Source organism: Tamandua tetradactyla, chromosome 19 (genome assembly GCF_023851605.1).
Source record: "Tamandua tetradactyla isolate mTamTet1 chromosome 19, mTamTet1.pri, whole genome shotgun sequence".
Taxonomy (NCBI): Eukaryota; Metazoa; Chordata; class Mammalia; order Pilosa; family Myrmecophagidae; genus Tamandua; species Tamandua tetradactyla.
In genome coordinates this window covers 67040201-67066031 of record NC_135345.1, presented here as the reverse complement: position 1 = coordinate 67066031, position 25831 = coordinate 67040201, and the positions used below count along the sequence as shown (strand labels likewise).

At 36.5% G+C, this 25831-nt stretch overlaps 1 long non-coding RNA gene across 2 annotated transcripts in view; it reads right to left on the bottom strand.

Annotated features, from left to right (window-relative positions):
• Nucleotides 1-23287, bottom strand: part of LOC143663290 (uncharacterized) — a 77974-nt gene extending 54687 nt beyond the window's left edge. For both annotated transcript variants that reach the window (XR_013165895.1, XR_013165894.1), the window contains exons 1-3: nucleotides 22856-23287; nucleotides 21886-22118; nucleotides 20429-20540 (exon numbers count right to left, since the gene is read on the bottom strand). This is a non-coding gene — a long non-coding RNA (uncharacterized LOC143663290). The remainder of the gene's footprint in view (nucleotides 1-20428; nucleotides 20541-21885; nucleotides 22119-22855) is intronic.
• Nucleotides 23288-25831: the final 2544 nt, after the last annotated feature.

The window sequence follows — 25831 nt, the reverse complement described above, 5'->3', positions numbered from 1 at the left end:
CTTTTGTTCATTCTATATTGCCTTCAATGGCATTTTTTTTCTTTCTATTCTGTTTTCCTATCTGCAATGCATTTAGTCTAATTGAACTACAATAGTCAGAGTGCTGTTGGTATGGTTTGCTAACGCTGACAAAATGCAGTATACCAGAAGTGGATTGGCTTTTACAATGGGGATTTATAAATTTACAATTTATGGTTTATAGGCCATGAAAATGTTCAACTCAAGGCATTAACAGATGATACCTGGATTCCGAAGACATGCTGCTGGCATCTGGAGCTCTCCTGTCACCTGGCAAAGCAGGTGGCACTGTCTGCTGATCCTTCCCACCTGGGTTTCAATGCTTTTGACTTCTGGCTTCAGTGAATCCCTCTCTAAGCTTCTCTGGTGTTCTTCTTTGAACATCTCTTAATTTTATCTCTTAGCTTCTGTGTGTGTTTTATCCTCTTATAAATGACTCTATCAATAGGTCCAAGACTCACTTTGAATGAGGTAGGTCACATCTCAACTGAAATAACCTAATCAAAAGATCACACATACCTGTGGGTGACTCACAGATTAAAAGAACACAGTTTTTGCTGGGGCACAAAAAAAGCTTCAAACTACAACAGCTGTTAGCTTTTTAAAAAAAGTATTTTAATGTAAATGATCTCAAATAGCTTTATAAAGTAAGCGGTTTTTAAAATAAGAAATAAGTAACTATTCTAAATGTGTCACTAATCTCTCACAATCATTCCCTTATCTCCCAAATCTGTTGAGCCTGTCTCATTTTGTAAAGACTCAGTTGAGACTAACCATCATAAAACCTTTCCAAAAACAGGTGAAAGAAATGGGCCTGCCTGCTAACTATTCTCCCTGGAAAATTCCATAGTTCAAGCATGATGTTATGTATGTATCCATATAAACATATCCTCATTAAGTTGGAGAACATTTTTTTTCACTCAAAATGGAAATTATTTGCCATACCTTGTTTCCATGAATGAATGAATGACATTTTCCTTTAATAAGTTTTCCAGTTTACCTTCTCTAAGACTAGTTCCCCATTTTGTACAATTTGTATATAACCTGAATATATCCTCACTTCTCCTCACTTCTCTTTTAGAGAATTTATCGTACTGTACCATCATAGTTGGTTTAACTTGCTTTTACTCAAGTATTGTGAAAACTTTGAGGTCTGGATTGAGTCATTTATTTTTAAATACCCTTATCACATTTTTCAAAAGCAGTTGCTTCAAATATGTATTTCATAAGCTAAACTTTTTTAGTAGGTAGGATTATAATCTCTGTTTTGTAACTTTTCCTTATATTTTCTAGGTCAGTGCCATAATTTTAAAATGTGTATTTGGAAACTTTCAGGATTTGCAGTTGTAAACATTTGCTTGTTTACCTAAAAAATATTGAAACACTGCAATGTAATATTTTACATTTTCAACTCATTCAAAAATAAACGCTATTCTAATTGAATTTTGTATGCATGAAATGATGAAACTTACCCACATAATTTTCTTTTTAATGTTGTAAGTGAAAAACTTAGTAGATTTCATCTTTTTCACACCAATCTGTAGTTATATTTGTTTCCTTGCATATAAATAGGCGTTCATAACTGCTTAGTTTTTAAAATCTATTTGATCATTAATTTCCATTATTCACTTACTAGTACAGGAGTTATTTTAAAATTATTTCATCTTATTTTATGTTTTGTTGAAATGTTTCTTTTATTCCTTCTTAAATTTAATAAGGAGCTTTACCTTCCTTTCAGTTGCAGAGGAAACAACAAATATAGGCATAAGCAATTTAGTAAATTATGAATTTTTTTCTGCCAGAAATACTTTCTAAATATACTATTTAAATAGTCATTTAGTCTTCAAAATATATAGTTAAAACAGAGTCATCTTTCAGTATTTCTTGCTTTTACTCTGTCCAAAATATTTACATATCAACTGCATTTCCATAACTGATACAAGGTTTTTGTAAAAAGAAAAAGCAAATATAATTAATGTTCAGAGTCCCTTTTCCACCTGGAAATAAAGAACAATTGCTCATAGGAGAAATAAATTAGGAAGCAGGCACCTAAAATAATGGCCTGCCAAAACAGGATAATTAATTCTGGGTGGCAGAGAACTGATTCTAATGTGTATCATTAACAGTATTTAACTCAACTCTGCTTTTAGATTTATACTACTTTTTGCACACACACATATACTGTATATGAATTTTGAATACCGCTTTAAACCTACTTTGTAAGTAATAAAACGCTAAAAGAGAATTTTAAAAAGAAAAAAGAGACACCATTTATCATGGCCTTAAAGATTTTTCTTATGTAAGCCATCTGAATTGCTACCATTTTGGAGAAGGCTGTTCTGTCTGCTGAGAACACTGCTGTTTTGTTGCCTGCAACACTGCTAGCAGGTGGTAAAAATGAGGAAAATATAGAAAATGGAGCATGTGTTGTTGAAGAGGGAATGATTTTCTGTAACTAGTTCGAAAACAATATTAAATGGCAATTCTACAATATGTTGCATTAGAATTGATAGCCAACTCCTTAATGTCCAAAAAATTAAAGTATATTTAACAAAGACTAAATATTTGTGTTTATATTCACTACAACCCAAAGCTAGTAACATTTAATAATAATTAATGTTATTATTGAGACCCTTTCACTCTCAAAAGCTGTATAAGCTGGCAAAGTAGATTAATAGCACATGTTTCATTTTGGTCGCATTGAAACTCTACAAAATGACATATTCAATATCTGCCTGAGTTGACTCAGCTCTTCATATTTTTTTTAATGTAGATAAAATTGCTTATTCTAATGCTTTAGTTAGGGTTTTCCTTTAAATTATTCTTTAAATGCTCAACTGCTCTCTAATGTCCTTTTTTTTTCATGTACCAGAGTTCCTTCAAAAATCTTGACTGATTTTCACGAGTTAGGGCTTATTTAAAGTAGAACTTAATCAATCTGCTACTTGACAGAAAGTGAACCAAAAATGTTTTAAGAGGGAGTGAGAGGAGGAGATGAAAAATTAAATTCCACTGCTCACCACTATCCTATAATATCAATCAGTATACCAAATGTTCCATTCCTCTCTTCATTTGTGATACATTTTGCAGCTGTAGTCCTTAGTTTTACAATTACATGCTTAAATATAAAAATATGAAAGTTAATCTTTTTTTGAATTAAACCAATAAAAGGTAAAAGGTAACAGTATATCTTCTGTCAGGAAAAAAGTATATATGATAGTATAAGAAGAGTACATGCCAATAAAACTGGAATTGATTTATTACCTTCTACTAGAAGGATAATCTGCCATGTGCTAGAGACTCAACAAATACTCCTTAAATGTATATTGTATGTTAGGCACTGTTCTGTATTCTGAGGATACAACAATGTGATATGCTATTGCTTTTAAAGAACGTAGTTATGAAACAAAGAAAGGAAGGAAGGAAATGAAGGAGTGGAGGGAGGAAGGGAAGGAAAAAGGAAAGAAGATATGGAATGTGGTGGCCTGAGGTTTTATGTACACCAGAAAAACATGTTCTTCAATTTAATCTGTTCCTGTGGGTCAGTAACATTGTAATAAACATCTTTTGTTGAGTTTACTTCAGTTAAGAAGTTGTGATCTACCTCAATCAAGCTGGGTCTTAATTCTATTAATGAAACCCTTTATAAGTGGAGTAAAATTCTGACAGACACATGGAGAAAGCCATAGAAAGGAAGAGGCTGCGCATCAACAGAAACTGAAAGAAAAGGAAGAAACCAGCAGATGCTGCCACGTACCTTGCCCAGTGACAGAGGCCACCCACCAGCCCAAAAAAAAAAGTCTTCAGTAAGAAAGCATCACCTTGAAGAGGCTTTTATTTGGACTTCTTCCTAGCCTCAAATTGTGGGCAATAAATTCTCACTGTTTAAACCAATCCATTCCATGGGTTTTACCAGAGCAGCAAAAGAAACTAAAACAGGGCAAAATAAGTATGTAAAATATTTTCAGTTACTATAAAGTGCTATGAAAGGAGATTAACAAGATTAATGTGATTAAGAGTGATGAAGGATCTGATTTTGCCAGGAAGTTCAAAGAAAACCTCTGAGAAGTTGGCATCTCATATGAGATAGGATGACGATAAACCAGTAGTAATACAGAGGTATAGTTTTTGAGATGGACTCAGTGTGAGAAGGAAAGAAAGAGAGCCTCCAACCATTCTACCATTTTCCTTGTATCTTTTTATGTTGACAGAGTGTTTACATTCTTTAAATCTTGTAATCATAGCTCAAAAATTTCTCCTTTGTTACTTTGGCTTTGGAAGACATAAGCCATTAGCAGAGGAAACGATCAAGGAAACTCAGTCAAACTATTCCCTTATTCCTAGAATAAAAGCCAGCCTCTATATGCTGGTCTTCATATCTTGGTAAATGACTCTCCTTTATTTGCAGTGGTCCATAGTTGCATTCTTTCAGCCCCTTCAATGTCCCAAATTTGTTAGCTTTTTACCACCTCTACAAACACTTTTTTTTTTGCTTAGAATGTTCTTCCCATGGAATGTTCTTTGCTGGTCTTTCCATGTCTGTTATGTTCTGCCTCTCCTTCAAATCTCACCCCTTGCAGATGCCTTTGCTTCCTGTCCTACATAGAGAAGCCCCCCCCCCTTATGCTTATGTACTGGTTTGCTAATATTATGTATCCCAGAAAAGCCATGTTTTAATTCTGATCCAATCTTGTGGGGGCCAGCCATTTCTTTTAATCATGATATTGTAGGGTAGAAACTTTTGATTAGATTATCTCCACAGAGTACATGTTCGATTGTGGATGTGACCTTTTGATTAGATGGAGATGTGACTCCACCCATCCAAGACAGGTCTTGATTAGTTTACTACAGTCCTTTAAAAAGGGAAACATTTTGAAGAAACCTGAGTTGCAGATGTTTGGAGAACAGTTGCCTCAGAGCTAAAAGAAACACAGATGTTTGAACATGCTTGGGAAGTTGACAGAGAGAGCAGATGTTTTGATACAAGTAAATCCCAGTAGATATCAGCATGTTCCTTCCCATGAGATTATGCAAGCCAGAACTCAGAGTTGTGCCCTAGAGGAAATAAGTGAATGCCCACAGATGCTTAGAGAGTAAGCCATTGGCATCAGAAGCTGGAAGCAACAGAACTGGGAACACAGAACATCAAATAGCAGCCATTTCCCTTCCCAGCTGATGAAGGTGTTACTGAAAGCATCAGCCCTTCTTGAAATAAGGTAACCTCCTGTTGGTGCCTTAATTTGGACATTTTCATGGCCTTAGAACTGAAACTTGTAAAGTAACAAATTCCCTTTGTAAAGCCATTCCATTTCTGGTATATTGCATTATGACAGTTTTAGCAAACTAAAATAGATTTCGGTACCAAGAGTGGGGTGCTGCAGTTTGCAAGTACCAAGCATGTTGGAACAGCTTTTTAAATGGATAAGGAGAAGATTCTGCAAGAGTTCTGGGGTGCTTGATAGAAAACACCTAGGATGTTTTGAAGAGACTGTTGGTAGAAATGTGAACTCTAAATATACTTCTGATAAGGCGTTAGACAGAAATCATGCACCTGTTATTGCAAACTGGAAGGAAACTGATCCTTGTTTTAAAATGGTAGAGAATTTATCCAAATTATGTCCTGATTTCCCATGGACATTAGAATTCAAAAGTGGTGAGCCATGGTACTTAGCTGAAGAGATTTCCAAACCAAACATGGGAAATGCAGTCGGGCTTCTCTTTGAAGCTTACATTGAAATGCGACTAGAAAGAGATAAGCTGAGAACTGAATCTTTGGGTAAAAAGTAAAAAGAAATTCATGGTCTGGAAAATTCTAGGCTTCTAGAAAGCGAGACCCCAGTGTTACAGTTTGCTAGCTGCTGGAATGCAACACACCAGAGACAGACTGGCTTTCAATAAAAGGGGATTTATTTAGTTGACGTACATTGCTTCAGAGGAAAGGCAGCTAACTTTCAACTGAGATTCTTTCTTACGTGGGAAGCCACAGGGTGATTTCTACTGGCCTTCTCTCTAGATCTCTGTGTTCCAACAACTTTCCCTGGGGTGATTCCGTTCTGCATCTCTAAAGGCCTGGGCTGAGCTTCGAGTGCTGAGATGAGGTATGCTGAGCTGCTTGGCTGTGCTACACTGAGTCTCTCATTTAAGCAGTAGCCAATTGAATCAACATCATTCATTGCAGCAGGCACACCTCCTAGCCAACTGCAGATGTAATCAGCAACAGATGAGGTTCACATGCCACTGGCTCATGTCCACAGCAATAGCACTAGGCACCTTCACCTAGCCAAGTTGACACCTGAATCTAACTACCACACCCAGTCAATAGAGCTCTATGTGAGGATTTAACCAAACATGGAACCATTCAACATTTCAAGAAAAGCCAATTGGAAATGGAAAGTCTTATTGTCTGATAGTTATGCTCCCTGCATACTACATAGAAAACCAACAAGAGTGTTGCAGAATCTGTATAAACAAAACCACTGCCAGTAGGGACTAAAAGGAACAGAAAAAGGACAGATTGAAGTAAAAATCACTAAAGAGGAAGAACTATGGAAGCTAAAATCTGTAACCAAGAAACCTCATGCCAGGAGCGCACTGACCTGCCCAAGCATTAGGAGAGAGTGAATTTGCCCCAAAGGCAGAGGGCTGGCCTTCTACCTCAATGCTCAGGAACAAATTGCCACCCCAGGTCTCAGAGACAGTGGAGTGCATAAACCAGAGATTGGGGGAGGGGCCTTGCTCCCACCCCACTGTTCTGGAGGGGTTGACTGGCGGGAGCCCTGGGGATGGCAGAGATCCCAGGTGTTGTCCTGAACCTTGGAGACGATGGAGCTGAGAGAAAGGTGGACCCCCAATGCATCTCAGTGTTGCACCTCATCTCTGCATTTGGAAATAAAGCAAGGCCACAGCTAATGTCCTTGGAAAGGGTGGGACTGCTGTTTTCTATAGCTCTGAGGATAAATGAATCTCGGGCTTTGAAATTTAATGGAATTTGCCTTGCTGGTTTTAGGAGATGTTCACAACCTTTGACTCCTGTTTTCCTTTTAATATCACCATATGTCAATGGAACATGTATCCTATGACTGTTCTTCATTTATATATTAGCAGCAGATAACTTGTTCTGAGTTTCACAGGTCTAGATCCAGAGGAGAATTTTTTCCTTAGAACAGATCATGTGTGTACCTGATTTTGATGAGATTATATGCTGATTTTTGTTGTAATGGCATTTGTATTGTTATTCAAATAGTTTGTTTTGTGCTATTGTGATGGAGTGAATATATTTGTATATTGAAAGACCGTGTCTTTTTGGAGGTTCAGAGGGTAGAATGTGCTAGTTTAAAACTATTATGTACCCCAGAAAAGCCATGTTGTAATCCTGGTCCAATCTTGTGGGGGAAGCTATATCTTTTAATCCTGACTCAATATCATAAGGTGAAAACTTTGATTTGATTATCTCCACAGACATCTGGCATCCCCAATTGTGGATGTAACCTTTTGATTAGATGGAGATGACTCCACCCATTCATGGTAGGTCTTGATTAGTTTGCAAGAATCCTTTAAAAGGAGAAACATTTTGGAGAAAGCTTACAAAGAGGTTTCTCCATTTGCTTCAAAGCTGACAGAAACATGGAACTTGGAGATGCTTAGGGTGTCAACAAGAGAGCAGATACCTAGATAGGGATAGAGCCCAGTAGATGTCACTATGTGCTTTCCCATGAGATCCTAAGCAAGCCAAAACCCAGAGTTGTGTCCAAGAAAAGCTAAGTGAATGTCCACAGATGCTTAGAGAGGAAACCACTGTCATCAGAATATGGAAGCAACAGAACTGGGAACAAGGACCAATAGATGCCAGCTACTCCTTTCCTAGCTGACAGAGGGACATCACCCTTTCTTGAGTGAAGGTAACCTCTTGTTGGTGCCTTAATTTCACAGTTTTATAACTGTAAACTTGTAACATAATAAATTCTCTTTATAACGCCATTCCATGTTTGAATATTGCATTCTGGCAGTATTAGCAAACTAATACAGTTCAGAATTAAGAAAGATTAATTGCTCAAGTAAAAATTCTTTAATTTTAGAGAACTTTTTTTCTCTAACATCCCACAGCCCATTCCTCAGAATGACCTGTGTCTTTTCAGCTCTACCTTAAAAATACATGTCAAGGCTTACTCTCTCAGTATTTACATTGCCACAATTTCTTGCCTAGATGATGGTAACAGCTTTCTGACACCCTGGTTCCATTCTTAACCTACTAATGTATGGTCTTCGCATAGCACACAAAATGATATCTTAAATCGGTAGATACAAATATTACTTCTTTTGATATTCCATGCTGTGGATTGAGTTGCTACACTATGTGTCCTGAGGATACAGGCTCAGTTATAATGGAAACATTCAGCAAATGGCCACTTTATTACCTACATAGCACAAATAGTCCAAAAGAGCAGGATAAGAGGTCCCATCATGGCTAGTCTCCAAGGGAGGTTAACTGGGTTGGTGGATAGCATACCGCATTGAGTCAGAGAAAACAGACAATTCTGTACTGCCCAAGGCTTAGGTATTGATACAACTCAGGGAGAGGGGACCTGTCTACTGAGAGCTTCTGCCCTGATATGCAGCTGGGATTGCTTCTTCCTGAGTTCTGGGTTTAAAGCTTGGTCAAGCCTTTTCAATAAACCTAATATATCCCCTAGTTTGTGGAATGGAAACAGATTGAAAGATTAAAGAATTAGGTATTTGGTGGGTGACAGCTGGGAAATGGCCACTAATCATTTGTCTGTGACTGTGACTTTCCTAGCATTACACCCATCAACCTTTGACCAGGCCTAGCTGCCTTCTCAGTATTCACTTCCACAGCATAAACCTACCTCCCAAATCAGACATGAAGTCAAAGATGGGTCAAGTCTACTGGCCAGTGACTCTCAATGATGTTGACAATAAAATTTTGGGAAAACCAAGGGCTGCACCACATTAGAATGGCTCCACTACTCTTCATTACTCCAAGTCAATCAGTTCAGTTTGGAGTAATGGTTGTATATATGTACCCTTAACCTCCAGGAGACAGCTGAAAAAGTATTACAGACAAATAGTTTGTACAATTGGCAGTGAGAGGACTTGCCGTTGGATTTTAGTCATCTCCTTGTTCCACCTCCCATGAGGTGTTAACCCACAAATTAAAAGAAGTATTAGCAGTAGACCTTAAGCCTCCTTATTGAGCTATATGGAACTCCTAAGTTAATGCAATTATCAGACCTTACTTTGGCTAGAGAGTCCAATGATTTAGTCTGAAAGGTTAGTGCTGTAAACTCAGTAACATCAGCCAAGGTAGCTGATAAATTGCATATCATATGTTCATTGGTGCTTACTTCCATTCAGGACAATAATGAGCTGCCAAAAGGGGTGAATTCAGATTCATGGACCTCCTCCTCAGGCAAATCATGCTTTACTTGACATAATAAATTGTGAAGATGACTGGGCCATTTGCCAGTTATATTGCATTGGGAGTTGTTCCATGCCAACAGTTTGTCCAAGGGTGTGGAGAAGAAAAGTTCACAACCGATGGTTGTGCCTCTTTGTCACAGTGCATAAATGAAAGACTTCCTGATTTTAGCTAAAACATGATGCAGGAAAAGTCAGCTCCTTGATTGTAAATCCTGACTTGGCAAAGAGAGGAGATAGTACGAAGGATCAAATGGCAGGGTCAGCAGTTGGCTAGGATCCCCGCTGCCATGATGGACCAGGTAAACTGGATGAGGGGGTTTTCCTTCCAGGTTGCTGCTGGGACAAATCTGTGGAAACTAGAGAGGGCATCAGTAACTTGTCCTGATACAGTGGCCATGTAATAACTTCCCATGGACTTTTCTTGGCCTATTTGCAGTAATTTATTTTTCCCTCTCAGGCCAAACAATCTGTCTGCTTCTTGCACTGAGCTATAACCTCATCCCCATCTCACTGATTTGATTGCCAAAAGGACACTTCAGCATTCAAGCCCTGGTCGTCTATAGTTAGCAACCATGCTCCAGTCACATTTTTCACTGTCAAAACTAGGCTAACACAGGTAGAATATACCGAAACAGATAGAAGATCCTTTAAAAATTCAGAAATGTCATTTCCCACCAGGGAGGTAGAACTACAACTGTTGGGCAATGTGTCAAGGGAATGGGAGCCCTGGAGGTGCATGATCTGTCACTCACCCAACACAGATGGATAGAATTTGTTGGGATAGAGGACCATATCCTTGCAGTCGCTGCTGGGATGTGCAGTGGTGCAGGATATCAATTGTTCCTCTGCATTCCCTGATGAGAAAAACAGCCACACAGGCCACAGGGATCAACCCAAAGGTAACAGTAACCTCCTACTCTCACACAAGTTGAACAACAGAAATCTCCGAATGGTATTTGCTGCCCCATCACCTCTGCATCTCCTGGTATGATAGTGAAAACAGCACTTACACTCTAAAGCTCCATAAAGGTTTTTCAACTGCCCCAAATTTATACCTGTATGGGTGTTGGTTCTCAGGGGGTAGACTGGGTCCTTGGCCCTACCTCTAGACCATCTCAAATTTTCCCTCCCAGAAGCCAAGCTCTTAAATTGGAGCCAAATGGAAAAACATGAGATTGGCAGATTCTCTTCCTTTCCTACTGTCCTTATCTGGGGAATCTGGGGAGAGGATCAGGCAGGGGAAGATTGTGTTTGCACTGCTGTCATCCCCCTGTAGGCTATATTTTGCCTAAAGTTCTCCAATGGAGATCATATAGTGTCCTATGGGACCACTTGTTCTAGTAGCCACAACAACATAGCTCAGCAAGTAAGGGGCCCAATAGGAAAGGTCATCTCCTGACCCAGCCCAACAGTCTAAGGACTTGCTGTATAAACAGATGTATGCCTTTTGACCACTGACCTGGCTATTTTGTCATTTACCATGGTAAAATGACCTCTTTAGTAAGGGAGCCATTTCACCAAGCACAGAGAATATGATAAGCGCACTCAGTCATATCTCCCAGGGGAACCCCTGGAATGCGGAGCAGAACCAGTTTGTTGCACCACTCAGGAGTGCCCATTTCTAATAAAGTCATCAATGCCCCACCAAGAAATGGTACTCTAATGGGCTAAATCCTTTCTGTGAGGGTAGTATATTCACCCGCCAGCGTGCACCTAGCTGTCGCTGCATGACCATAGCCTCCTCCTTGTTACTATAAGGTTTAACTGGAATTCAGGGGAGGTCACCTAGAGTGAGATACACTAGTCTAACTCCCTGAAAGGTCCATTCAAACAGAGGCTGCACCTGTGGCACTGAAGCTGTAGCACACCTGTGTCTGCACAGTGAGCTACTCCTTCCCAACCCCCACTTCTTAACTCAGTTGGATGAGAGTTTGTTGAAGGACAGGGTTGGATGTGAGGTGGTCAAGCCTCCTTCACTCAGCCTGGTTTATCAGGGTGATAGTGGTGTCCTCATTGAAAAGTTTAGAAAAGATCTTCTCTAGGCTTCTGTCCATAACTACAATTCATATCTCATATCTTGTTCTCTATAAAAGCTCAAATGTCTTTTCCACCTCCAGTCCCCATCTTCAGTTTTAACAGTTGGCCAACAGTAACCAGAAGATCAGTCTGAGTACCCTGAGTGCAGATATTTCTGGTTCCAGAATGAAAACAGCTATAAGAGGCCACTAGATCAGGGGAATAACATTAAGGAAGGTGGAAGCCCCAAGATCATTGATCTTAACATGGAACCAGATTACCAACTCCTTGGCACTCATGGGGAGATTCTCAAGTCCCACTTATTACCACCCTCCTTCCTACAGAGGATGGAGATAACATGCTGTATTTCTCCTAGCCATGGGTCAGTATCATTTTCAAGACTGGTAAGGTGAGAATGACTCTCAGTTCAGCTCACAAAGCCTGTGTTGCCTACAACACTTCTGAAAAAAATTAACACAAAAGCAACAAAAAGAATAGACAAAAAATTAATGCACTCCATTCTTCCCCATGCACCCTGCTTGCTACACCAAAATCTGTGGAGTGAGTTTCTACATAGCATATTGCTGGCACATAGTCTGAGGCAAAACAGAAACTTTCAGCAAATGACTGCTTACTTAGACAGTAAAAGAGCAGGAAAGGAGATCCCATTGTGGCCAGTCTCCTGAGGAGGTCAACTGCTTGAGTCTGAGTCTGTGGATGGCAGCTTCCCATGTCCTGCTTTGCATCAGAGGGAAAAGACCAAGCTATGCTGCTCAATGTTAACGTATTTATATAACCCTGCAGGGGTCCAGCCACTATGAGTTTCCCCTCTTATAAAAGCAGCTGGGGTTGCTTGTTCTTGGTTTCTGGATTTAAGGGCTAATCAGGCCTTTATATTACAGCTACCTCCCTGGGCTATGAGAAGGAAACAAACTTAAATATCTGCACCCATAGAATAGGAGGCAAGGCGTAGGAGAGGGCTGGGAGATGGTCAATAGGCATGCATCTATGACTTCCCCAGCAATGTGTTTGCATCACATTTTAAATAAATTCAAACTCTATCCTGGCTTACAATACCACTAGCCTTCCACCTTCCTAAGGGTTCTCTCTTCCTACGCTAACCCACAGCCACAGCTATCAGCTTAAAGTAGGTTCTTTGAAAGATACCTGTTCCAAGTGCAGGCTTTTGACATCCCCTAGGACTAGGAAGTAATTTCCACAATCTTCATGTGGCTCCATCCTTCTTTACATTATTTAGGTCTCTAAAATAAGTTTGTAATTACTTTTCTTATCCAATCTCTTCTCTTCATCAGAGTATGTGAGCTTTTACTTGGTTTCATAAATGTCATTTAGAGAAGCCTCAATGCTCTCTCCCAAACCAATACAGTGTTCACAGAAGGGGGGGAAATCTTACTTAAAAGTTGACGTCTTTTCAACCTCAAATAACATATTTTGCTTAAATGTCACTTCCTTAAATGAATCATCCCTGCTGATCCCACCTAGAATAATAGCACGCCTACCCTTGCCCTTTCACTTTATTCCATTTCTCTGTATTTATTTTCTTCATAGCAGTTACCACTCTCTAAAATTATAGATTTGTTTAAATTTGTTTACTGTCTTCCTCTTCCACTAGACTGCTATCTCCATGAGGTCAGAGTTTTATCTTTTTCAACATTGAGGCTAAACATTTATGCTTGGCACAGTGCAAATGCTGAGTAACCAGTTCTTAAAAGAATAAATAAATGAAGAGTCCCTTAGAATTATTTATTATCTTGAGAATCTCGTTAAAAGACTTCCTCGAGGTCACAAATAATTTCTTGATGCTGTATAGCATACCAGAATCACAGACCACAAGAGTATCCTTCTGAAGCACTCTAACTTCTCCAAATTTAGAAAAACATGCCTTCAGAGGCCTAACCTAGAGGTTTGGGATCATTTGGCTTAGACTAAGGCCATGACCTGTGGTTTCCTAATCATTAAGAAAAAGTTAAAATGATTTTCAAGAAATCTTAAAGTTTCTCTCTACACTCAGGAAGTGATTAGAGCTAGATGATTAAAATTCAATTCCAATTTTGACATTTCTCTACCTTGCCAATAAGATAGTAACACATTTTTCCTAAGACACTCAAGAAATATCTAAGAGTTGGCAAAAAATTTCCCCCAGAATTTATTCTCAGATGTAAGTTTGGAATAGCTAAATCTATCTGAGCTCTTGGGGAAAAAAAGTAGTTACTATACGTAACACCAGGTGAATTTTTAGTATCAGAAACTACCAATATCTCCTTGCTCTAGGAATTCTCAATTCTCCTCAAGTGAAAATCTGGTAAGATTTATCTAATTTCTAAATTCTTATTGTGGAGTAGAGGAATCACCGCAATAAATGTGCTTTTCTGCACAGGAACATTTCCCCCTTAAATTCCATAGTTACATGCAACAGGATTGTTTATTTTAGCAATTTGGGCATTATTACTGCTAACCTTTTATTACCCAGTTGATTTTGATTTTGTTGTTCTCATGGACCAAATATGACTATAAGTATCTCACAAATTATGTACTTCACTTGGCTTATAGCATCACTTAGAGCATTTTTTTTACAATGTTTTCCTTTAGGCTCCAACCTCAGTTCTTAGTGAACACTCATATTAAGTGGTAGAATACTAATATACTTGATTATTATGACCACTTCAGCTACTGCTGTTACGATTTTATTTTGATAATAGAAAAATTAGGTCACATGAATCAGCAAATGAATCTATCACTTCTTTTCCAGTAGATGGGATGCTGTCTTAAAATGATGGTTTGAGAAATCACATTGTTAATTAATGCCTACTTTTCTTCAGGTCTTGTTTTATTCAGTCCTATACAAATGCAAGCAAAGATTCCCTAATTCGGTAAATGGAAAGGAAAATACATTGATGTGTTCCACTAGTTATGATTTAGGTCACAACATTCATATTGATAATTGTTAAAGACCTCAAAGCCAAGGTATTTTATCATTTTAAATGAATTGGAAGAAATTAAAATTACTCCTTTAATAATATTTTGTCACTTTTTTTACTCTGACCCCTTTTCTTGCTGTACTTCAAATATTTCATAAATGAGAATGGGGTTATGTCCCAGTGAACTATTGCTCTAATCCAACAACTCAGTTCTGCCTGGTTCTTGAAGCATTCCCTGAGCAAGCACGTTTGATCACTATGTGGTGTTAACAGTAGGTGGGATCTGAAATGAACTTTGCTGCAATTGGCATAGTGCACTTAGCTTACCACTAAGAACCACTGTCTTCAAATCCTAAGTGAGCTCACACAACTTCTGCCATCTTTATCTATCCTTGACATGGACTTTTAATTCAGATTATTTTGTTCCCACTGTGGTTAGAACCTGCTCACTTCATCCAACCTACTGCTGAACTTCCTCAGCTAACCTGTTAGCTCACCCAGAATTATATCTTGATCTGTCTGAATCTAAGCATTATCACTACCTTCACGGTGTGGCTACCTCACTGTGACATGCTTACCCTTTTTGCTCACATCTCTGTATTAGGACAGTCCTTCCTCATCGTAATCATGTAAAGCAGGGATCAACAAACTAAAGACTGAAGACCAAATCTGATTCTTCTCTTGTTTTTGCAATTAAGTTTTTGCGGCATATCCGTGATTATCCATTTCTGCATTGTCTATGTTTTTTTGTATTTTACTGTCAGAATTGAGCTGTTGCAAATCAGAGCATATGGCCCACAAAGCCAGAAATATTTACTTTGTGACTAAATACAAGAAGTTTGCTGAGCCCTACTATAAGGATTCTATTTGAACAGTTGGTGACTGCAGAGATGATTTTTTTTCTTACAGGTGGATGAACATCTCTACTATCATTCTAAACTTTCTCATTGTTCTCCCTATCCAATGTCCTTCTGTGGTGCCAACATACTTCCCTAGGGAGCTCACCAGCCATATAATGCTATATTATTTCCTTATTATTCAAACTTAATGTTTATTGATAGGTACCTAGAGTCATGTGATCATAATGATAGTGAAACTTGCAAAAAAAGTACTTTATTTTTCATAAGCAGTAACTATCACTTTCACTTCTTTGCTGTGAAATCAGGGGCCATTAAATCCAATTCATTACTTTTTGGTTTGTTTGCTTGTTTTTGCACAGGCAGGCACCGGGAATTGAACCCGGGTTTCCAGCATGGCAGATGAGAACTCTGCCTGCTGAGCCACCGTGGCCCACCCTAATTACTTTATATCATAAAGATAAATCCTGTAACAGAAATAACCTTGTAGCTGTTATTGCCCATCTTAGTTGGGTCTCTGTTTTATTCTTTAAATCAACTCCTCAACAGAGTTGATTTAAAGCTAAAGGTCTAGAATTTGGAACTGAGAAGTCACTGTTTAAGAGCTCCGGCATTGGAAACCAATGAGGCAGAGTATAATTTCCAGCTCCACTACAACTACCTGTAAATAAATCGTTGCATTGCCTTCTGAAATCATAAATTATTAAAATAAGTCCAAAATAAATGAATTGGGTTTTGTCTGTGTGACCAACAACACTGACCGTAGTGAGGCTATTCAGCTTCAATTCTACATTTTCCAAAGATTATTTGAAATATATGATTTTTATTTGGAATACATGCATGCATAGATTTCCTGTAGGTATAAATACATATGACATTTCAAAGATGGTAAAGCGTCAGTATGCATTTGTATGCAATCAGTATCATCATTCATAGGAGCACGCCCACAGGGCCTGGCACATAAAGGAGTACTATATGATTGAATCAGATAGCTGGAGTGTTCACCCTGGGTTTGAAACTATGCCATCTTTACTGTCAGTAATGCTTAAGTAGAGCATGTTAAGAGCTGCTTCGAAATGTGGATCACATTCTCTCCTGATCTTTGCTAGAAGCCCTGTGCCCTATGTTTGTGGACTACCCGTACCAGAGTGGCCAAGAATAGCCCAATAAGCATCTTGGAAGCTTCATCTACACTTTATAAAAACTTTGAGAAAAAAATGTATTTTATAAGTAAGTATAAGGAAGAACAATTGTGTTTGTGGACAGTGTTGTTGACCTTATAATTAAATGATTTAGTATGTTAAGGTGCAAAAAAATGATGAAGTAGATTTTTTAAAAGACATCCAAAAAACACAAATGAAAAAAGGTAGAAAAGAAAAAAGAAACAAGTAAAGCAAGCAGAAGATAAAACAAACAAACAAAAAAAAGCAAAACAAAATGCTCAGGTAAAAACTGCAAACAGTTTTCATGCTCCTCAGTATAATCAAGCATTAATGGTGAGGGTTGCAGACACTTATTTATAGCACACGTATCTTCTATATTCCACATCTGGCCAGATTATGTGTAAATTACACAAGGTAAGTATAATATACATATATCAAACAAATATATAATATTAAAGAATATACATTTATAATACAATATTTACCTTAATAAATGTAATATGTAATACACAAAATAGATTATTTACTTTATTATACTGAGAAACAAAGTCTGTGAAATTAAATAGGTGCATCCATGTGTGTAAATGCATCTGTGTTTTTATACAGAAATATTGGGAAGGATAGTTTTCAAATTATTAAGCAGTTTCACCTGCGTAGTATATTTGGGATAGTTTTTTTTTTATATTCATCTATAGTATTCAAAACAATCTATTAAGAATGTATCATTTTTTATCATCATAAAAAGATACTCTTTCCAAAATTAGTCTTGATTAGTCCCTTCCTAGGCTTAACAATAACCAAGCATTGATTAAAATTATAAATTTTAATTCCTTAGTATGCTATATTATTTCTTTGATGAGATGTTCTAACTGCCCAACCTCATATTTAGACTCTTCTGCCAATATACCTTAGGCTTCAACATATCAAAAAACTTAAAATTTTTCAAACAGTTCATTTCTTTCATGCTTCCACGAATCTGCCAATTCCTTTTCCTTAAGATTTATCCTCTCCTTTTTCATCCTTCAAGCCAGTGCACAGGCAATATTGTCTAGCCAATTTAACGTAGAAGGAACAAATCCACAGCCCACAGAATCTAACCAGGCCACATATAAAAAGTAATATTAACTCTTCTATATCACCATTTCTCCAGTCGTATATTGAAGCTCTCCATTATCTTGTAACTGATTCTTACTCATTCTTCAGATCTATATCTTATCAAGTATAGAATGAAATTTTTTACACTCTCTTCTCTTTGATCTGATAACTTTGTGGACTGATAACCAAGAGGACAAAACAGACAAACTGTCAAACAAATAAAAGCAACCTCTTTTTTTCATGGCTTGATAACATCTGGCCCTTGAGCAGAAATGAACAATCTTCTTTCTTGTTAAACCTCCCTAATCTTGCTTCAATTAATTTGGGCTCTCCTTTGGGTTAGCAGAGCAATACACAATATATTGACCCACTGTGTTTCATCAATTTCAGGACACATTATTTCCCACATTATAACATCTTTGAAATGAGAGATGCTTCTTAAAATGAATGGAATGGTGTCTTCATATTATGGCATAGTTTGATTGATAATATGGTTTTAATTTCATAGTGGTGCATACAATTATGGTGTGTGTTATAGTCGATGGCATCTTAGAATTAACTATGATGTGACTACTTGTGTGCATGCGTGTGTATATGTGCAGTTGTCTCACAGTTGTTTGGTCAAGTCTTGTAAAATATAAACTTTTTAATGAGTGAACACTTCTTCCTTGGATTACTTGGCACTTGCTAGCTATTCAATACTCAAATTAAAATTATTTAATGAAATGCTACCCACAGTAAAATACATAGCTGCATGTGGTCTTACTGGAATGTCAGTGTCAATACTTTAACAGTGGAGTAAAACTTGGAAAATTTCATAAGATTTCAGTCCTAGGAGTGTAGGTAAGTGTTCAAAGCTCAGTATGTGCAGGAAAAAATTTCTCCTAATAAAAATGAGAAAATTTCAGTTACTCCAAATTCATATCTGCCAAGAATTTTACAAAGAAGTATGACCAATAAAACCAAGAAATATATGTACAACATCTAATGGCAGTTGTGTGGACAATGCTATATCATGAAGTCACTGCATTTGATTAACATAGGAAGAGTATCTCCATTTTTTTCTCTCCCATTCTCTGGCTCCTCTTTTCCAGTCATCATAAAATACTCTTTTTCCTACCTGAGTTTTAAGACTTTATGTGTATTGTAGGTTGAATCATGGTCCCTGAAAATGTTAACTCTTTTCAACTTCCATAACCTGTGAATATATTGCCTTACATGGCAAAAAGGACTTAGTAGTTATGATAAATTTAAACAACTTGAGATCCTGGTTTGTGCTGCTGGGCTCAATTTAATCAAAGGTCCCTTATAAAAGAGAATTAAAAGCAGATATGACTAGAGAAGGGAGTGCTAGAGAGAAAAAGGCAATGTGACAATGGAAGCAGAGATTGGAGTGATGAGGCCACAAGCCAAGGAATGTCAGTAGTCTTTAGAAAAATAGAAGAGGAAAGGGATGGATTTTCTCCCAGAGCCTCCTGAAGGAATCAGTCTATGGACACCTTGATTTGAGCCCCATAATAATCATTTATTCTTCTGACCTCCAGAATTATACAAATGTAAATTCATTTTATTTAACTATTAGGTCTATTAAAATTTGTTGCAGTGGTAACAAAGTGACAAATTTTTGTTCTGTTTTCAGCTTTTGTCTAACTCTATATACTCTCCAAGGATATCTCTTCTCTTTCTAAACCATCTGCAAGCTGCAGATTTCCAAATTCTATCTCTGAGGTAAGGCATCTCCACCTTGACATCACAGAGGAAATTTTAATACAATAATATGAAACTATCTCCCTATTACCTTACCACCCTCTGCATTTCCTATCTGAGTGAATAGCACAACTGTAGCCAAATTCTAGGATGTTTGACTTACTCTTTCTTTCAAAAGTCTCATATAATAATCAAATAAAGGAACCTACATATTAATTGCTCCTGATTTAGGCTTCATTTAGGATTTCTTCTCTTAAAGCACTATTATAATAAAATCTATCATTTTTTTCATATTGTTATAAGAGCGATTGTTCTGAAAAAAGCACATTTGACTATTTCAATTCTATGCTCCACATTATTAAAATATTCCGTTATTAATAATATAAACAACTACCTACTCGATAGACATAATTATTTTTTTCAATTTTATTGACTGTTCCGGGCCCATTATCTTAGAGACTGTCCCATATCCTGGATTTGTGAAATTATTTCCTTGTGTGAAATTGAATTGATTTCCTTATCCCCTATATTGCTACAATTGAACATTAGCCCTCCAAAATGGATTATATTCAGAATAAACATTTTGGGAATTGAATATTGTATAGATGATGTTAGGTACTTTTATTGTACCACATCAGGAGGGATATGATGTTAGGATGCAATCTCATGTGTTATATTTGATCACTTTTTTAGGCTATATTTTTATATTAACAATTAACTGTGGAGTGATACATGATCAGCCTGTTCATATCATGACCCTCAACATATTTTCATTTACTGGTTTTCACACCCAAGGTGATCCAGGGTTGAATAGATTATAATATGAACATTACAAAATGGTGGTTTTCTAAGTCTATCACTTAACTGTCTCTCATTTTTCTTTAGAAAGCTTTCTTACATTATTTTTATTGTTCCTTTCACTTTTATATGTTTTTCTTTGGAGCACTATCAGCTCATGGGCATTTATTTATTTATTGTACTACAATCAAATAATATACTATTTTTGTGTTTAAATCAATTCTTACTTGCTATGAAAACATTAATAGTTACAGTAATTTTAAAACATCTTTATATTTTTAAGATGTTTTTTATCTCATGAGATATACAAAAATGAAAGTTTTTAACAAAAGTGAAAGTAAATGTTTGTGATTTTAACACAAATCATAGAAGAATGAGACAACATTTATTCACTCACCATATGAACCACTGTTCTAGGAATTCTCATATACATGTTTTTTGTTTGTTTCCATCCAATCATCACAACAGGTCATGTATTTTTCTTGTAGCACTTCTTCCTATCTCATTGACTAGAAGAGAAAAGCAATACTCAGAAAGACTAAACTGTTCTTAAGCACATAATTAGTTAATGATAAGCAGAATTTAAAGTCAGGCATTTCTGTTTTTTCTTTCACCACATAGTGATGCGCAGTATATGTGCTGAATTTCTAAATGTATATATATTTAGAGTGCCAAATTTTACACATTTTGACCTTCCCTATAGGTCTAACTTTTTTTCCTCATTGCAAAAGAAATCCACAAATATTTTGTAGATGTTGTGTTTTTATTGTTTGTGCTGTTTAAGAATTCATTAAACAATTTATATTTGTCCAATCCTCAACAATGTCTAATATTTATTAAGAAGTATGATATGTTGTATTTTTACTTGAAACTATAGGAGCTATAATGGTCATAGTTTGGAGATTCAGATTTTACTCCAAAGACGGTCATTAGGAAGGAAACTGCTGTTTTTATATACTCACTCTTACTCACTCTCAGGAAGGCCAGAGTAGACTTCAGAGAGGAAGAAGTAGTGTCATTGAGGTAGACACTCCTCATTCAATCTTCCTATCAATTCATTTGCTGGGTTTCAAAACTGACATCAGACTCATAAAATTCCCACATTCATGAATTATTTGGAAACTCCCTATTTTTCCAAAGCAGTTCTCCTGCAACTTCAAACTGAAATAATATGGGTCCAATCACTCCAAAAAGCAATTCATAGCTCCTATAAATCTTTTCTTGGCTATAGCCCAGGTACCACTTCAAAATATTCTTGGCCTACAGCAATTTCCCAGTTCCACCTTTTTGCTTGTTTTTTGAAATACTGCTTCTTCCTTGAGGAATTTATATTCATACCTCATTTCCTTCACTTTGCACTTCAGAAATTTGGTTCAGACACAGCCCTTTATTCTTACTTCCTTTAGGTAGATGATTTAGCTTTTCAAGACTGCATTTCCAATCTCAGACTCCTTGCCTAACATTATATTCAGATCTCTTCCAAACCCTTATAAACACACTTTGGATAGGAGACTTGTTCTAAAATAATATAACATCTCATGAGAACTGGGAAAGATAGGAAAAGGATCATCTGGACATGCTCACTACACCTGTAACAGCAACTCATTGCCTGGAATGAGTTTTTGGCACCACTAATAATTTTTCAAAAATTCTGCAAGCATACATCATTTGATAAGAAACCTTGGGACTGTTTTGAAAAAGTATATTATCATATTGATTGCGAGGATCATAGGAAGATTATAGTGATTTTTTCCCCTATGCTGTTGATGTTAAAAGAAAAAAAATGATATAAGGACAGTTCTACGGCTCATAATAAATTGGTATCTATTATTGGAACGGACCCTGTGACATTACCTGTTTGGCTTTTCCTCTGACCTTCAATATGCCCTACAGTTTCTTCAAATATTCTTTCACTGGAACTGAATGAAACTGAAGCAGAGAATTTCAAGAAAGAGCTTGAGGTCTCAAGGGATAGACCCGTACACAGATGAGCATGACTGGAAGTTGAACAAAGGGGCACCACAAGGCTTCTCCTGACCTTTTCCCTTCACGCTGTGGCATTTATACGAGCTTAGATGGCAAGTATTCTAGAGATGGCATAAAACACATCAAGACACAGTTCAAACTATACTGATTCTTTTTGCCCCAAAGTGAAGGAAGTTACATATTTTTCCTCATTTTTATCCCTCTCACTCCTTACTTAAAACAAAACAAAAATAAACAAATAAAAAGAAAGAAAGAAATTGTCTCAAGGTAGACATAAGAACCTAGCAATATATTCTATATTAATATATGCACAAATATAGTTTTTGATACTAAAGTACAAGACAATTAATTTAATGTAAATTTTATCTTGTTTATCCCTGTGGATAGGAAATTCTTCGTGTCCATTTTTTTTTTTTTTTTTTTTTTTTTTTTTTTGGCATGGGCAGGCACCAGGAATCGAAGCCGGGTCTCTGGAACGGCAGGCCAGAATTCCACCTGCTGAGCCACTGTGGCCCACCCCATGTCCATTTCTATCGATAAAATTTTAGGGGGCACCAGGGCAAAAACAATTAAAATGAAAACCACTTTTATATTCAGCAATAATGTTACAAGTATTGTATTTGTATAATAAGAAATATTAGACTAATAGAAGCAAATCTGAAATATCAAAAGCTATTTTCATATGCTACCATTTGAGTTGATCTCAATTCTGGAAACTTTTTTTTAGCAATGATTTTTAAGCTTTCAACAAATGCTTGTGTTAAACCAAAATTAAGGTTTACACAAACACACGGAGAATGTCACACACACACACACATCTCACGCTCACAGTCACTACCCTTATTGGATAGCACAAAAAAAGACAAAAGTCATTGTAGCAGCTGCTGTTCATGCTTGTCTCATATCTTCTAACACCAGGTAAATTCACAGTGCTTCATTTGATAGTTTCAGCCTTTCTTCTTGAGCTCTTCTCCCCTCTTGTGTCTAATGTGAGGACTTTTTCAGCACCTTGAGGTGTTGTTTGGATGCAAGTAGGGGTTACTTTTAGGTTCTAGGAAGTTAATGTCTCCGGGGCAACCATAAAACAATGAGGATGTGGGGAAAGTCAATGAAACAATGCCCAAACTTCCTTCCTCGAATTGGATGATTCTGAAGCCTGTTTTGAGGTGGTTTCCCAGAGGCTCCTTGGCAGGCTGAGTAACCAGTTTTCCCAGCAGCAATATCATTAACATCGACTTCACTGACTTTCTCCTTTCCCAGACTCCCTTTCTCTACTTTCTTACCTGTGTGTTCTAGAATCACGTCTCACACCTCCCTCATCAAAGTGCTTGTATCCTAGTCTGTGTTTAGTCAACTCAAAGTAGGCATAGTGGATGACTTGGAACAGAGCAAGTGTAACTTGTTCGGTTCTTCTGAAGTAAACCTGTTATTGAAATAATCAATAGTAGGAGTAAAAATGTCAAATTGAAGTTCAACAGAAACATGTGAGCAAAATACATTGATTTTTTTATTTTATCATTTTGCATACGTAGATCAAACTTATCTTGCAATAAATGCCATTATATTAAAACTCTATGCAAAAGAAAACATTTATAAGTCCTTATTGCTAAACTTGTTTATTTTTAGAGATAGAGAAAATAATTCTGTAATAAAATAAATGAGAGTTTCCCTCCAATTTATTTTAATAGAATTTCAATTTTGTACACTTGTTAGTTGGTTGCATAAAAAGAGGAAACAATCCTATTAAATATGTTTATCACTATAATAATGTTTTTGTCTCCTGAAAAATCTATGCTTGTTTTAATTTTCTAAGTTATTTAAATATTTTCAATGAACTCTGTTTACAGAAAATTTTTTGTCTTTGGTTTCTCTCTTCTTGCCATAGAGGATAAAGCACTTTCTTAAAATAAAGCCTACAGAGGTGATTCACGTTGTCTGCCTTAAAATAAATTTGTTTTTACTTCCTTTTAAATTAACTTGGAATATTTATTATATCCATAATGCATGGTCATTTACAGTATATGAGAGTGAGACTGTGTATTCAGGGCTGCCCACAGCCCAGCTCATTTCGAGTAATTGTAAATAGTACTACCCATATTTTTTTTATTGGCTAATGCTGTAAGGTGGCATCTGTCATGAGCATCCTCTTATAAACTCACCATTGCTACAGCATCTGTTCCATAACACAATGTTCTATTTCTGTGTCTCACACATTTAATTAGAGGAGAACAGATAGACTATTTTAAAATAAGTTGCCAGTGTTTCTAAATCAGAATTCAAAGCACCTTTGCCAGAAACGTATGTGACAAGACAAAAATAAATTATGGCCTTTGACTTTAAAGAATACAAAAACATGAGTTAATTAATTCCTTTATATTTAAATATTAAGATTATGCAACTATGTAATTAGTGACAGAGTTATGCTCCCATATATTTTTTCTATCTGTTCTCTCATGTTTATCATACCTTTCTTTGTGAATTGTAAATCTATTAATGAATAACATAAAAATGTAATAAATAGTTTTGAAACTTGGTAGATTTAATATGGTTAATTTTCCATGCCAAATTTCTCCTGAAAGACTGATGAATTAGAATTGAAATATGAATTCATTCATCCATCCGTTCATTCAGTCAATATTAATTGAGCACTCTATGTACCAGAACATTAGGATAAAATCATGAACAAAGCGTAGCAAAAGTGCTTGGTTTCATGGAGCTTATCATTCTATAAGAGGGAGGCAGAGAATAAAACATAAAACCTTTAATATGTGTCAAGTGGTGATAAGAACTGTGAAAAGAAATAAAGCTGGGTATGGTGATAAAAGTGTCAAAAGAGTGCTTCTTTAGAAAAAGTGATCTGGGAATAAATTTCTGATAAAGTGTTAAATATCTCCAAGTGAGGTTAGTAACTGACATTAAGGAAATACACAAATAGTCACTTTCCCTTTAAAAAATGTATCAGAAAACATCTTGAATTGATAAAAGATATTAATGTACTTGTGGCAAGATCTTAGAGAAGCCTCAAGATACGGTCAAAAGGAGCACGATTCTACTCACATATCTTCTAGCTTGTCTGCAGTCCAAAAGCAAAAGGAAGGCTTGAAACGATGAGCAACTAAGGTAAGGTTGTTTTAATTAAGTTATGGGTCAAAAGCACCAAGTTGATGCATTAGCGAGGATAGACTAAATAATTTAGCAAACAAGCTACTAAATCTCACTAGTTATTCGAAATTAATTAATTTATTTCTTGCTTATATAACAGTGGGGCGGATTTTCTGGGGACCCTGTTCTGCACAATACCTTCCAGGTTATGGATTTACCTGCCTGAAAGTCTTTCAGTTCCTCTCCATTCAACCAGCAGATAAGGAAAAATGGGAAAAGCACGACCCAGACATGCAAAAATGCTTATTAGCAAGGTCGTATTGATATTCAATAAACAGATGTAAACTGTGCAAGAATCATTTCACTGGAAATAAAACTGGAAAGTGCAGTCCTTTTGTGTGACTTTGAAGACTGATAGCAGATAAAGTATAGTCTAAGCTATATATACATACATTGATATAAGTAGGTAGAACTGATGCAATCCAATAAATATATATGTATACTAAAGAATTAATACTATATGTAAATCAATAGCACAAATAAAACACAAAATGTCCAAAGTCTAGATGCTATTCCTCTCATTTTAATCTTTGTATTAAAATAAATAAGGAAAACTATCATTATCAAAATGCTTTTGAGTAAATATCATTGGGACAAAATCTTTATAACAAAATGTTCCAGATTTATGAAAATCTTACCTTTTGAAAAGAAC